The 16,120-nt window shown below is 38.0% G+C and overlaps 1 long non-coding RNA gene across 2 annotated transcripts in view; it reads left to right on the forward strand.

Moving 5' to 3' along the window:
- The first annotated feature begins 634 nt into the window (after positions 1–634).
- The window catches only part of LOC122210807, a 180,062-nt gene continuing 164,576 nt past the window's right edge, over positions 635–16,120 (forward strand). For both annotated transcript variants that reach the window (XR_006198259.1, XR_006198260.1), the window contains exon 1: positions 635–774. This is a non-coding gene — a long non-coding RNA (uncharacterized LOC122210807). The remainder of the gene's footprint in view (positions 775–16,120) is intronic.

Here is a 16,120-nt window from a genome sequence, read left to right on the forward strand (position 1 = left end):
GGTAAAGGCATCCCACAGTGACTGCTTTAGTAATAACAACAATGCTGATGTACAGAGAAGAGTTCTAAAACTTGAATGTACACACACATCACCTGGGTAATCTTGTTAAATACAGAATCCGTTTCAGTATATTTCAGGTATGGCCTGAGATTCTGCATTTTTAAGAAGCCCCCACATCATGCTGATGCTGCTTGATCTAGGACCACACTTTGAGCAGCAAGGATTTTATGTGGAATTCTCCAGTAGCTGGGCAGAGTAGATATTAACCCCTTGTACAAGTGAGAAAATAGAGGCTAAAGGGAATCTGATGCCATCATGCAGCTGTAAGGCGTCTGATTCAGGATTTTTTATGGTATTCTTCAAATGTATTATTCTTATGTGTCTGTTGCATTACTATTTTTTTTAATATTGGACTTCATGTAGTAGCAACTCCTGCCCTTTCCGTAGGGATTTCGTATCTTGGTAAGTTCTTCTCAAGTTCTTCTTTAAGTAAACCATAATATGTGGAAACACTAGGTATTTGAGCATTGATGGGCTTGTATATGTCCAGTCCCTGATAGGACAGTCCCACTGTATCCTGTGCATCTGATCACAATACAGCTTCATGTTGATACATTTGCAGATCATGGCGTCACATAAGGCCAGCTAGCCAATCCATACATTGGATTTCCTGCTCTGAAGGAGTTTGGGATCTCTCATCACTTCTGCAGACAAGGTTTTACCTGAAGAACCTGCCACTCGGAAATGCCTGTGAGCTTTTAAGCACTGCTATTGGTAGGTGCCACCTGCAGAGAGTCCAGCCTGGTGTTGTCTTGTTTACATTTATTCATTTATTGACAGGGGGCATGTGTGAGCAGGGTAGGAGCAGAGAGAGAGGGGACAGACAATCCCAAGCAGGGTCTGCACTGTCAGCGTAGAGCCCCACGGGAGGCTCACACTCAGAAACCGTGAAATCGTGACTTGAGCTGAGATCAAGTGTCAGTCCCTTAACGGAATGAGCCACCCAGGCGCCACCAGCCAATTGGTATGGGGTTGGCTTTGGCATTAACCTGTCAGGTGCACCAGGTGATTCTAATATGAAATGAGGCCTGAGAACTATCATTTTAAAAGAACTAATACTTAAGCACCTACTCATTCAGAACAATTAAATCATTATTTCTGGGTGGAATTGAAACGTGGGTAATTTTTTAAAGCTCCTAAATGATTTCACTGTGGAACTTATTTGAACATCACTGCCCTAACTCATTATTTCTGAAGTGGATGTTGCAGCGGAAAAAGGAGTTGTTTTCTTTCTCCCAAGAAGATGAGTGAGAATTCTCACAAGAGGTGAGGGGGTTAGCTTTGGTTAAAATGGTAACAGTTCTTAAAACTGAAGCAACAGGGAAACACCATGAGTATGGTGATGTCAGTTTGTACATGTTTTCACTTCGTGGTTTCTAAACAAGAATATGTCAAGTCTGAGTTTGTCCCATTTATACTAATCCTAATGAATGTGTTGTTTCTCTTTCCCATTGTATGTCATAAAATCTAGGGTGTAAAAGGTAAAGAAATTTTGAGATGTTGTGTTAGGTAAATTGTTAGAATTCACTATGTGCTAATTTTTATCTTTCACATTTCCCCCTGTGATTTTTTTTTTTTTTTTTCTGGTCATGGTATTTTGTCGTGGGAGCTGTTTTAGCCTCCTAGATCTTGGTTTCTTACCGGATTGAGTGCCATGTCCTTTAATAATAACAATTTTAAAAAAGCAATTATATCAAATTCATGATGTACGCTTCCTAGACTAAAATGGAGTAGGACTAAAATTCATTGTTCAAGGTTATCTAGATGTGGTACAGATAAACCATCAGGCTATTTTCTACAGTGCAATGAAATGTTTTCGTATTTCCATATGGAAAGCAGCCTCAAATTTAGGAACTGATCACTTCCTTCTAGGAAGGTAGTGAGCTTTAAGTTTGTTTCTTCATAATGTATTTAGGGAGAAATTCAGTTCCTGCCCAAGATGAATGCAAAAGTCAAAATAGAGAAGTGAGACTTCAGGTAAATAGTTGCTTACCTTATAATCTTCTGGATAGATTCAACATCATGCAAAATAGTGGATTTAACCAACAGGATTTTTTTTTTCCAAGCAACGTACTCTCAGGAGGTTAGCTAGTTGATTTTTGCTAAGCAGGCAGTAAATAACTCTCCCTCATTCAGTCTCTTGCCCTTCCCAAGACCCTGTATTTGGATTTGAGATTTTAACTTTTTGTCTCTGAAATAATTGAGGCAGGGAGAGATCAAAGGAGTTCTCCCAAATGATTTATGATGATGATGATGATGATGATGATGATTTATTGACTAAATGCAGATCTCAGAGTGACATTGCCTCATAACCAGTGGGTGCTGACAAAACAATAGACAACTATTATAAAAAAGTGATGGGTCTCCACAGTGAACCAAGAGATGCTAAGGTCCCTGATAAGTTTGTGCCATATTGACACGTGTATTTCTTCAATTCTTGCTGACCTCTCCTACTTTGTCTATTCTAGAACATCCCTCCTTCTGCTCTCTGGTTAAACTAAGCTGAGTTTCTTGTAGTTGTTGCAATGATGTTAAATCCTTTCTGGCCCCTGAACTTTTGCACATGTTGCTTCTTTTGCCTACATCTATGATTCTCAAACTGTTTGTTCTCAGGATCCCTTAATACACTGAAAAGCTGAGAACCACCAAGAGCTTTTGTTGATATAGGTTATATTATTGTATCTACCACGTTAGAAATGGAAGCCCAGAACATTTTAAATTGTTAATTTTCTCATACAATGACATAAAGCCATTACATTATTACAAATAACATTTTTATGGAAAGTAAACTAGATCTTTTAAAACAAAAAGAATTAGTGAAAGGAGCAACATTGGTTTTTTTCCCCACATCTCTTTAATGTCTTGCCTTAAAAGAAGACAGGTGGATTTTTATATGTGCTTCTGCATTTAGTTTTTTTGCAATATATTGTTTTGCTGGAAGTATATAAGCAAATCCAGCCTCAGACATATATGTAATTGGAAAAGGAAGATGTATTTTAGTAGCCCCTACACCAAAATTAAGCAGCAGTTTCTTACAGCTTAGTCGTGCTGTAGTTACAAGATTAGTTTATAATAAAAACTAAGATATTCAATCATAGATTTACTCACACTTCTTGGAGAGAACAAAGAAAGCCCTGCTTCTATGAACACACTCTCAGATCACCTAATGCATTGCCAAAACCCTATTATGAATCCTTTTTGAAACCCCCTTACTGAGATCACCCCATAGTTCTCAATAGTGTGTGTTCTTTGGTGCAACATGTCCGTCAATGATACTAAGTTTGTTTGACTACAGGGATTTTCCTGGTGGTTTTGGGCTGGAAAGAATCAACACTGGTTTTTATGGCCCCTTGTGAGTAGGATTTGCAGTGTCTATTTCTGTGGGTGAATAAAACAACCCATTTCCAGGAGATTGCTGTAAAGTTGGAGCAACCACCATCCTACTTTCACGATTGCTGTTATTCTGACGATAAAATGGTCTTAAGTCCTTTGGCTTTCTTTTTAGAAGACTGATGGCCAATAATCGGTGCTAAAGTTGTTGCTGAATTACCATATTTGCATCTGGGCTTCGTGACTCTGGATGCAGAGTCAGACTTCCCAGGTTCAAATATCAGCTCCACTGCTTACAAGTTGTATGATCAGGTGCAGTGTGTTTTTGTTCTCAGTGTTCAGCTTCCTTACTTGTAAAATGGGGATAATAGTAGTATCTGCCTCATAAGCTTGTTATGTTCGTATGAATTTGTGTTTGCTTAAAATAGGGTCATTCAACACTATGAATACTTGTTAAATTAATAGTTTCTTAACAGAACCTTGATTCTGCGTATCCCCTTAGCCTATCTGCACAGGTTTAATTAGAAGCAAGGTGAGCTTATGAGACTTTGTCTACAATTTTCTTTCAAAATTGTCTGCTCTGGTCATCACAATGAAATAGTAATGCAATTCGTAGAAAGATGCCTATTTTTACAACTAAAGATCGTGCAGTTTTTTTAATGACAAGCATAGGTAAAGGTAGGATTAGATAAAGTAGGAGATAACCCATTTGAAGTTCTGAATTTTGATACTACAATTGCCTCAGTTCTTCGATGTTAATTGTATCTTAAACTTTACCTGGATTGATATGGGAGGATATATACATGTAATGTGAACATAGGATTTACAATAGAAATTTATTATAATCTAAATGCACTAGTTTTTAGCATAATGTTAATTGCAGAAAAGGCTTAGAAAATACAGTAAAGGGGCGCCTGGGTGGCTCAGTAGGTTAAGCGTCTGACTGGCTCAGATCATAATCTTGCCATTCATGAGTTTGAGCCCCGTGTCAGACTCTGACCTGACAGCTCAGAGCCTGGAGGTTGCTTCAGATTCTGTGTATCCCTCTCTCTGCCCCTTCCCCACAATCTCTCTCAAAAATAAATATTAAAAAAAATTTAGGGGCACCTGTGTGGCTCAGTTGGTTAAGCCCCTGACTTTAGTTCAGGCCATGATCTCACATTTGGGAGTTTGAGTCCTGCATCAGGTTCTGTGCTGACAGCTCAGAGCATGGAGCCTGCTGCAGATTCTTTGTCTCCTTCTCTCTCTGCTCCTCCCCTGCTCACACTCTCTCTCTTCAAAAATAAATAAACATTAAAATTTTTTTAAATAAAAATAAGTAAAAAACAGAAAATGCAGTAAAAAATTACAAGAATCCATAGAAATGATCTCCTTGAACTTTTGTGGTAAAGCTTATCTTTACCCTTAGATCAATGAAATGTTTTAATATGTGAGGAAAATTTTGTGTTCATAAAGGATTTTAACCAATACTGAAATTACTGGAAGTATAAATTTCAAACTTAGTTTTTTCTCTGCCCTATATACAATTTACACATTTTATTCTACTTACACATCTATGGGATGGGAGCGATCACCCATTTGTTGTTTACATTCATTAACTTATAAATTTAACAGATTAAATCCCATTGTATGAATAATATCTATAATATCATATTTCAAAACGTTAATCTGATTTTTTCAACACTATATTCAGACTTACACATCTAACAAGCAGAATATTTTTAAATATTTCAAAATAACTTCTAAATAATTTTTTCCTAAATTTATAAATTTAATAAATAGATTATATTTTATATTAAAACTATTTACAAGTCAGTCAGTTTGTCTTTTATGACTTTTAAAGTAAAATCACACCTATAATATCAATTTTTAAAGCTTAAGTAAAACTGCATGTTTAATAAATCGGTGGAGGGTCCACATAGCATAGTGGATAATAGAATGAACTTGGGAACTTTACTGTCTTAGGTTCAAACCCCAGATTTGCCACTTACTACCTGTATAGCCTTGAGTAAGTTACTTTTCTGTGCTTCAATTTTCTTATATATATTAGGTTTGTTAGGGGTATTAAATGGTTTAGTATTTCTAAAGATTCAAAAGGGTACCTATTACATAGAATTATATACTGTTTATTAAAATACATAAAATTTCTCTAAAACATCAAATTATTTTAAGCATTTAAAAACCTAAAATAACATTTGGGGGCATCTGGGTGGCTCAGTCAGTTGAGCGTCTGACTTCGGCTCGGGTCATGATCTTGTGGTTCACAAGTTTGAGCCCCACATCGGGCTCTGTACTGACAGCTCAGAGCCTGGAGCCTGCTTCAGATTCTGTGTCTCCCTCTCTCTCTCTGCCCCTCCCCTGCTTGTGCTCTGTCTCTTTCTCTCACTCAAAAATAAATAAGAACATTAAATTTTTTTTTAATTCAAAAAAATAAAAACCTGAAATAACATTTGGTGATTGTAGAACTTATTTCTAAACTTAACTCCAAATTGCTAATAAAATGGATTTGATTTATTAGTTACCCTGGTTTTCACAACTTCTTGTAGTTTGAAACTCCCTTATCTACATAGGGGAGAAACTCCCATATCTACATGTGTGTTGTCTCATATAAATGGAAGTTACCTATTGAATATTGGTGACTATGATACAAACGTGGATTTGAGTTATTGGCTAAGATTTGAGGAACAGGACCTAGGACCTGTCCTGGCTTTGCGTCTTCCAAACTGATTTTTTTTTTTTTTTTTTTTTTAATGTAGTATCAATGAGCTGGTCTTGCTCATACAGACGAGGCTCTGTTGGTTTGTCAATGGCGAGCTGAATGCCTGGAATTATGGCTGAGGCTCATTTTATCAATTCAGTAAATTTAGCTCTGACCCCGTTTTCAACTTTGATCTCTTTTTAAATCTTGTCTCCAAATTTTAATCACCTGATGGAAAGGATTGGGTTTTTTTATCCCGTACATATACTTTAATTGATTCATTATTTGGAGTAAACCAATCCCTTTATTGCCTCATGTAATGTTTCATGCTTTTTCCTTTTTTCCTTTGGTACTGTGTAAAGTGCTATCATTTTCTTGACAGCTTTCTCAATTCCTCTGCTCCCACTTTTTATTTATCCCTGGCCAAGCCACGAAGGAAACAAATTACACTATTTCAGTGTCTGCCCATTGGCAGTCTTGCTTTATTGGGCCTCTCTTAACAAACCTTTGTAACTGTCCTGTTTGCCTCCTTCAGCTGGAATACCTTGGGCCATGTGCTTCCCTCTCTTGCAATACTTTATCACAATCTGAAAGAAGTAGCTGACCCGCTCCAGCACCTTGACATCTATCCAGCCCCCTGAAATTCCTATCTTTAGTCATATTATCTGAGTCTCAGAACACAACAGATGGTTGCTTAATCAAACATCTTTTCTACTTAGAGTAGCAAGAATCAAAAATTTTCTAGCCCTCAGTGTAAGAAAACCTCACTCTTTCTCATTCAGTCTCCACTCATTCTTACAATTTAGCATATGACACTTGTGATGCCCACTTCCAAGGGTCAGTGTCATCATTAGGACTCTTGGTTGCAAGCAACAGAGGATTACTCCGGTTAATGTAAGTTTAAGAGAGGAGACTGGGGATATTGGAGAAAAGCTGTGATAACCCATAGATTCAAAGAAAGAGTGGAACTCTTTAGCCGTGGGGAAGTGGAGGGACAGCTGGACTTAGTGGATCTTCTCTCTAGCATTCTGCCATTATGATGACACAGCTTGAAAACCTTTCCATTAATTACCTAAACCCAATTCTACTTGCAAACTACTCTTTAGGACCCTAACAATCTTTTTTCGAAACTTAGCCATTGTACCTGGTCTGAAAATCTGCTTCCTCTTACAGATAAGAAAACTGATCCAGAGGGTTTAGATAATTTGATTATAGTAAATATAATCAAGTTCCTTTGGGACTTAAGTAAATAAATCTCTTTGAATAGTCCGAAGAGTAAATGAACTCCTAAAGCATTCCTGAGAGTAAATATAATTAAAGTGACATTTTTACTAAAATGCGGTGTTTGTTCCTTTGTTGCATCACAGAATATGACACCGTGGTCTTTATATTTAGTCATTCTTTATACTTTTCTCAGCTCTTCTCCTTTATCTACAACAATACCAAGATTATGTATATATTAGTTGCCTAAGGCCAATCAGTAACACTGAGAACACATTTGAGAAGGACTGCTTGGATGTGACAGTATAGAAAAATATGATTTTTTCAAAGGTATCCCAATTCTTTTTGTCTAGTGGCTTGTTAAAATGAGATTGCTCTGAAAGGATTAGCTCTTTGGAATTTTTTTTTTAATCCAACAAAGATTTAGTGACCACATACCATGTATAAGACACATAACAATTTGGGATGCATTAATAAATAAAACATAAAAGCAAACATAAAATATCTGTGGCTTTATGGAGTTTACACTCGACTCAGAGAATACACGGTAAACATACAATAAATTAAATAGTGTAATAGCCAACACTAAGCATTATAAGAAATAAAGCAGGATAAGGGAATCAGAAATTGGAAAGAAAGGGGGTGCCTGGGTGGCTCAGTCACTTGAATGTCTGACTTTGGCTCAGGTCATGAACTTGCAGTTCATGAGTTTAAGTTCTGCGTTCTAGCTCTGTCAGCTGTGCTGACAGCTCAGCTCAGAGCCTGGAGCCTGCTTTGGATTCTGTGTCTCCCTCTCTGTCTGTTCCTCCCCTGCTCGTCTGCTTGCGCGCTCTCTCTCTCTAAAAAATAAAGATTTAAAAAAAAAAACTTGAAAGAAAATTGGAAAGAAAGTTTCAAATTTTAAGTAGAGTGGTTAAGAAAGTCCTTATTGAAAAGATAACATTTGAACAAAGACTCAAAGGAGGTGAAGGACTCTTTCATGTGGCTATTTAGTGAAAGGACATTAGACCATATTTGGATTTAATTTGGATTTTTAAATTGAACTTTATTGAGGTATAATTTACATATAAAAAGCACCCATTGTAATTTTAGAGTTGGATGAGTTTTGATAACTGTGTATTTCATGTTAGCACCATCAAAAACAAAATACAAAACATTTCTGTCACCTCTGAAGGTTTTTTTCTACTCCATTCCACTCACCCCCAACTTTTTACCACTAGTCCCAGACAATCACTGATCTTTCTTCTATACCTGTAATTTAGATTTATCTTCCAGGAGTTTTATAAAAATGAAATTATACACTAGTATTTATTTTTGTTGACCTTCATTTGCTCAGCATAAATTTTTTGGTGGTTCAGCAACAAAGCAGTTCATTTCTTTGCATCCCTTTGTAGCATTACACTGCATGAATAGTTTGCATAGCTTGTATTTCTATTTACTCTTTGATGGACATTTGGGTTGTTCCCAGTTTTTTGTTCTTGCATATAAGGCTGCTATGGATATTGAAGACAAGACTTTGTGTGGACCTATATTTTCACTTCTCTTAGATAAGTCGGAGAAGTTATACAAGTGGGTGTTTATAAGAAAATGTCAAGGTGTTTCCAAAGTGTTGGCACCATTTTCTATTCCTGCCATTAATGTATGAGATTTCCAATAGCTACATATCCTTGCTAACAATCTTTTAAAATTTTAGCCACTCAAGTATATGTATAGTGATATCTCATTGTGGTTTTCATTTGTATTTTCTTGATGACTGATGATGTTTGATCATTTGCAAATCTTCTTTTGTGACGTGTTAAAATGTTTTTTCTATTTTTAAAACCAATAGTCTGTCTTAATATTACTGAATGTAGAAAGTCTTTCTATATTCTGGAAACAAATCCTTTGGTATTTGTATGTATTGGGACTATTTTCTCCCAAACCGTGGCTTGCTTTTCCTATTTTTTACAGGTAACAGACTATAGATGACTAAAGTTCCCAAAGTATAGGCCATGAAATAATTTGGATAAAATGGAAAATGTTAAATGCATATATAAAATGAGTAAATTTTGTACTCCAATCATAATTTTGTCCAGTCCAGGCTATTTCTTAAAGTAAATCCCTTTCTTTTGTTTACCATCTATGACTTGATTATATTTCATCATCTAATTTTGCCTTGGCTTTTCATGTGTATACATCTTATTTTCTTAGCCAGATGTTTCTTTTCTTAGCTAGATTATAAGTCATTTTTCTTTCACTAGACTATAAGTTTTGTGTTTTTCTTTGTCCACTGCAGCAACTTTAGGCTTACTAGATATTTATGAATATATTTATTCATTTGATTAGACTTGGATTCTAAAGTCTAAGTATTTGGTGGATTTGTGATTTGGTGGTTTTTCTCATGTGTGTTAGGGTTCTCCAGAGAACCAAAACCAACAGGATGTATAAATACATAGAAAGAGATTTATTATAAGAGATTGGCTCACATTGTTATGAAGGCTAAGAAGTCCCAAGATCTGTAGCTGGCAGACTAGAGACCCAGGAGAGCCAGTTCTAGTCTGAGTGTGAAGGTCTGACCACCAAGAGACATAACAGTAGAAGACCCAGTTGGATGGCCTGCAAGTTTGACACCCAGAAGAGTTGATGTTTCAGTTTGAGTTTGAAGGCAGGAAAATCCAGATATCCTAACTCTAAGGCATCCAGGGTAGGAGGAGTTCCCTCTTACTATAGGAAGTATCAGCCTTTTGTTCTATGAGGGTCTTCAACTGATTGGATCAGACCCACCCAAACTGGGGAGAGCAATTTGCTTTACTGAGTCTAACAATTCAAATGTTAATCTCACCCCAAAACATCTTCACAGACACAGACTATAAATATCTGGGCACCCTGTGGCCCAGTCAAATTGACACATAAAACTAACCAGCATATTATGGTAGAAAGGAAACTAAAATGAAAAGAAAATTCTTCTCAATTTACAATAGGGTATGGAAAAACTAAGGAAGCAAATTTCAATCAATGTGAAGGAAAGATATGCCTATATAAATGTTTATACTTGGTACCTACTTAGATAGCTATATGTTGAATTCCTAGATATTTGAAATGAATAAATGCCCACTTGCACTATCAACAACTGTTCACCAATGGGGTTACCACTTTTTTACATAATGTGTTTTAAAACTACATTGTTTAATATGTTTTCTAGATAGCTTGAAATATTCCGGTGCCAGCTCATAACCACCTAAAACTGGGGAAAGGTATATTCCTCATGCAATCACTGGGTTCCTAATACTTCCTAAGTTTTATAGAACATAGAAAAGCTAGTACTTAGACAAAGAAAGAACACAGATATATCCAGTTTCCATGGGTGCCATGCTTGTGTCAGGCTAATTCATTGACAAAAACTTTGGCTGAAGATACATACAAATCCTATCTTGTTGAACAACTAGAGACTAGGCATGACTCTGAGGTGGAATCAGAAGCATTCCTTGCTTTGGCATTTCAGGGACTCACAATGATGGGCTGGGGCAAGCTCAGTGGTGGGAAGATTGGCCAAGTAAGACATCCCTCCCTTAACCTACCATACTTAACAGAGACACTGGTTCATGTTAACAGAAGAAGCAGGATAGCCTAATAGGATGGAAGCACGTGGAAGGAAAAAGAGCTAATGAGTTTGTAGGTAGCATTTGTAAATAACAGCGTCTACATTCTTATTGATAGAATAGTAGGTCTTTTGGAATAGCTTCAAATGGCCAAACCAGGCATGATTGGGTTTAAATGAGGACTGGAAGCCCAGGCAGGATATGGTTTCATTCTGCGACATTTCCAGTTTTTGGCACTAGCTTTACTGCTGTGGGGTGGCATCCACACAGCCCTTCACATCACAGTCTTCTTGTAGCTTGACACAGCTTCTATTGTACAAGGCACATAAAACCCCAGAGGGATTCATTTGGATTTAGGCTTTCAGTGGGAACTGGGTTAAACTGTGTTCCCAGCTCATGTTCTACAAATCATGTTCTTATGTCAGATGAAAACCCCCATCCCTTGAATGTTGACCGACGACTGGGTTTTATTTCACCTGGTGAGATTGGATTCTCAAGCAAGGAGCATGTCCGGGGGCCAGTTCCGGCTGCACTTAACATTCCAAGTTATAGGAGAAATCTCAACAGCACAAGCATGTTCAGTGAGACCGTCAGCACTCTTACCAGAATGTAGTTTCTGTTAGACTTCTTTGAAGGATGGGTCTTAGGACTGTGTTTTAGGATTTTTCTCCTTGGAGAGGATAAAATTGAATGGTTTTCTTCCCTTAATAAAATACTTTCAGCAAGAGGATTTTTATTCCTGAAGCCCGATGGATTCCAGTGATATTTACCTAACCCTCACTGGCATCACATGTCCACATTAATTCAATTTAATTACAGCTCTAGCTATTTTTTTTTTACAAGAAAATAATTTATTTTGAGAAGATGTTCACATGACAGAATCTTCAGAAATAGCATATAATGTTTTACATCATTCTAAATTTGGATATAAAAGTTTCTATGTTTATGTTCTTCTTATTGATATTTATCACCACTTCACTATATTTAGTATTTTTGTGGACAAGTTTGAAACTTAGGATGAACTATGTTTTTTGAAGAATTTCCTATAACTGAGTCCCACATCACTAAGGTAGAAATTAATTCATTTTTGTGGCCTCATTCAATATACTAATCAAAACAATGCTGTGTTTTCATTTGATATCTTATAATGTAACATTTTGTGCAAGATAATAGTTTATAGTGTAATAATATCTTATAATGTCACATCCATTATGCTTCCATTCTCACATTCATGCATTTTTACTGTCCCAAAAGAATGGCATGGAAAATATAGTAGACATTTTTTCATTTAATGTGTGCATCTAGGGCTGACTACTGGTGGTACTTCAGGAATTTTCACAGCATGTTTTCTTCCTGGGAATTATGAAGTTAGCTTTGGGATCTGGACAAGCTACCAAGAATTCTGGGAATCTGGATTCTAAAAGTAGTTGTTTTCGTTCAGAGGTCAGGTGGCTTGGCCGACAAAAGGGCGATGTCAGGGCAAGTGATCATTCATCATGCTGTCCTAGAACTGCTACTTTCTTCTAGAATCTGCAGTGTGGAGAATGGCTTCTTCCCAATGACCCCAATGCATTCTGCCTCCTGTGTAAACATCTCCTGGAGGGGTCTGTAGCCCCTGTGTGCAGTGAGAACTTACTGAAGTTTGGTAAGGTTGGCTGCTGCTCTTCTCTTGGCTCCTGGCAAGATGAGCTGTTTTGGAAGTTGACTGCAATTTATTTATTTTTCTAAGGGATGAAGGTAGCTCATCAAAGGTCAGTCTCTTTCTCAGCCATTCTTGAGCTGTGTTTATAATAATGATATTATTCAAACTGGGACAGTGTTGAGAGTGAAATTGGTGCTCTTAATAATTGGACTGGTGCCAGTGTAAAATAGGATTGTTCCAGGCCAACCAGGGTGAAAGTTCACCCAAGCTGTAAGAATATAGACGTGGTTTCACCAGGTCATTTATAGTGAGAAGGATTGACAAGGAGGAAGATAAGTTCTGTCATGAGGTGAAGTAGGTGACGGATTAATGCTGTGCACGTGCAACAACCTTATAAATCACAGGCCCACCAGGACCAACACAGGAGGGAAACACAAGATTGTTGCTTGTCACTCACCCAAACTCGGTTTAAGTAAGCCAGGGTTTGCTCAATTCTGTGTCAAAGATCTTTTTTGAAATCTGATAAAATCTAACAAAATGCTCCACAGAAGAATACACACACAGGTCAAATTTTGCGTGCAATTCCAGGGAATTGCTCAGTTTCTATGAAGCCACCTATGAAAATATGGGCCCTATGTTTATCAGCCCTATAAGGCATAAACTACACAATAGACTTGTATTATTTTTTTTAATAAGTGTTACAGTAAAAGTAGGAGTGTATAGCTTATAGAATCTATTAAAATGGACAGGATCAAAAGCCACTTTCAGATTTGTAAATGTGCATCACTGACTGATTTTTTTTTTTTTTTTAGTGTTTGCCCCTTCCCCTCTTCCAAAAATAAATAAACAGAGTGAGAGGGAGAGAGAATCCTATGCAGGCTCTGCACTGACAGTGCAGAGCCCAACGTGGGGTTTGATCTCACAAACTGTGAGATCATGACCTGAGCTGGAATCAAGAGTTGGGTGCTGAACCAACGGACTGAGCTGCCCAGGTGCCTTGTCACTGACAGATTTTGAACCAACTGGGGGACTGTAAAGGAATTCATATAATCAGAATTCAGTGTACCCTGATCTCAAGAAAATGATTTCACCAGAGGTGTTAATTTTTGACAGTGATCATAACTTGGTGATATTCTGTAGTTGTAATTGATGTGGGTCTTTATAAGGAATGTAAAGCAATAATATGGCTGGATTCCTGCACAGAGAGACAGGACACCAAGGCTTTTTGTCCAGGAAGCAGCTTTATTCATGCCAGCACGGGCTCAGTGGGTTCATACCCAAAAAAACTGAGTCCCGAACACAGTGGGATGTAGCCTTTTATACAATTTCTACTTCTTTGTCTCCTATACATGGTAACATACAGACAGTCTGATTGGGTGGTCTATGTTAGAGTCGTGAGAAATGTCACCTATGAGCACATAGTCAGGTTGCCTTCCCTTGTCTTGATGTTTGTTTGTTTGTTTGTTTGTTTTTCTCACCACATTCCTTAGGGGATTCCACCACATTCCCCCCTTGGATGCTCGGACCCCCCAGTTTTGGGTCAAAGAGCATCATCGTGATTCAGAGGTTTATATTTCCATAACATCATCACATGCGTGGCCGTTTTCCTTTTGAACATTTTCTCAATGAGGCTGGAGATGGACTGTATAACCAGGAGAGTTAGGCAAGGTAGGATTAAGCAAGCTCCCAAAATCAAGAGGATAATTTCCATGATTTTGATCTTGAGTCTCCCAAGAGTTGAAAATCAACCTCTAAATAACTCCCCAGAGTCCCAACCTTTCCAGGTCTGGACTGGGACATGAGAAACCTTTCTCATTCGATCTGTGATCTCTTCTATGACTTTTCCTTGATCATCTATCTGTAGGAAGCAGTTGCTCAGATTAAATTTTCCTCGAACTCCTCCTTCAGAGACAAGCAAGTAATCTAAGGCCAAGTGATTTTGATAGATAGAATTGTACATTTTGGTTTGCTGCTTGGCTAGTAAGTTAAGAGCTCTAGCAGTTTGGTTATAATTATAATTGGTTATAATTTCTACAACTGCTTGTAGTTTGATTATGCAGTTTAGCATGTAAATGGGAGTGTGGTAGTCCCAGGTCTCATCTTCTGCTCAGGTGGCGGGACCATAATATTGGATTATATGCTCACGAGGCCATTCATCATCTTTCCAATTGCCAATTTGTAGGGCACATCATTTCCTTTGAGTCTCCTTGTCCCCATACAATTGGATGCCTAAATATCCCCCCCTGGCAAATGGAAGCAGGAAGAAAGATGGATGAATTGTTCCCAACACACATGGCCCTGACCTGCCTGGGGGAAGTACTGTATAGGCTGTCCTTCCACATATCCAGTATAGTCCACCTATACTGGGGCCTACCATTTGATGACTACATTGACCTTGTCCCAGGCCCCTTGGAGATGAAAGAAATTAGACAAGAGGTGGGGATCTGGTTCAAAGTGATCTGGGGACCCTCACCACTGTGTTTCCTGGGGGTTGACTTACAAAATCTTTGGCCTAGGCACACTAAGCTTCCAACAGAGATGGTGAACTTTCTTCCCCACCAGGCAAGGCAGTTCTTCCCAATAATTGAAGTTTTAAGAAGCCAAAGTCCGATAATAGCACTGTTCCATTATAACGTTTGCTAGGATCTAAGTCTCTAGCCTCCCATGGCCATTGATCCCCCATGTTGGTTCCTCTGCATACACAGTAAGAAGAGATATTTAAGGTCTGGGCTATAGTTTCTGCTAAGGCAAGGAACAGGTTTCTTATTGTGGTGGAGATTAAGGGAGGGCTACTTTCTCTTGCCTCATAAAAGGAATGAAAGACTTCATGAGTTGAGGCTTAGAATGAGACAGCAACCGTCTTGAAGTACAACAGGGTTTCTGGGTGAGTGCCTTGCCTATATATATATATATATATATATATATATATATATATATATATATATACACACACATATACACACACACACACACACACACACACACACACACATAGACATACCAGTCCTGAGGCCATTTGGCCATTTTGGGTCTCCTGGATTAAAGATAGGAAAATTAACACGGTTACAGGCTTCCCAGTTTACAGGCTGTAGCCCCCTTTTGGAGGTTTGCTGCCTTATCTTTACCTTTATGGGTGGCCCACAAGACACAGCTCTGATAGAGGCTGTAAGCCCAGTGGTCACCATAACATGTGGATTGGGGTGAGGCCTGTTCACACATATTTGTCAGTGAGCCTGTATTCTCATTCCCATGGTAGACTTCCACAATTTTGAACCAACAAAGGGTTTTTGTTAATAGCTGCGCACATGTCAAAAAGTACCAATACTGGTAGGTGGGGATTCATAACCTGGGTTTGGCTAATTAATTCCCCCCCATCCTGGGAGTCTCAGACTTCTAACCATTCCTCCTTTGGGGAATACTGCAGGTCAAAACAAGTGTATTACCTCTCCTGTTGGCAGATAGAATAGGTGATCTTTTTGTGTCTGTAGATCCCCAGGACCTTTCTCTGGCATGAGAAGCGAGCATGGTATAGTAAAGTCCAAGTGACGCCCTGGCCTGTCCTGGTTATGAGAATACATGGGTCACATGATG

The sequence above is a fragment of the Panthera leo genome, chromosome F2, assembly GCF_018350215.1.
Source record: "Panthera leo isolate Ple1 chromosome F2, P.leo_Ple1_pat1.1, whole genome shotgun sequence".
Classification (NCBI taxonomy): Eukaryota; Metazoa; Chordata; class Mammalia; order Carnivora; family Felidae; genus Panthera; species Panthera leo.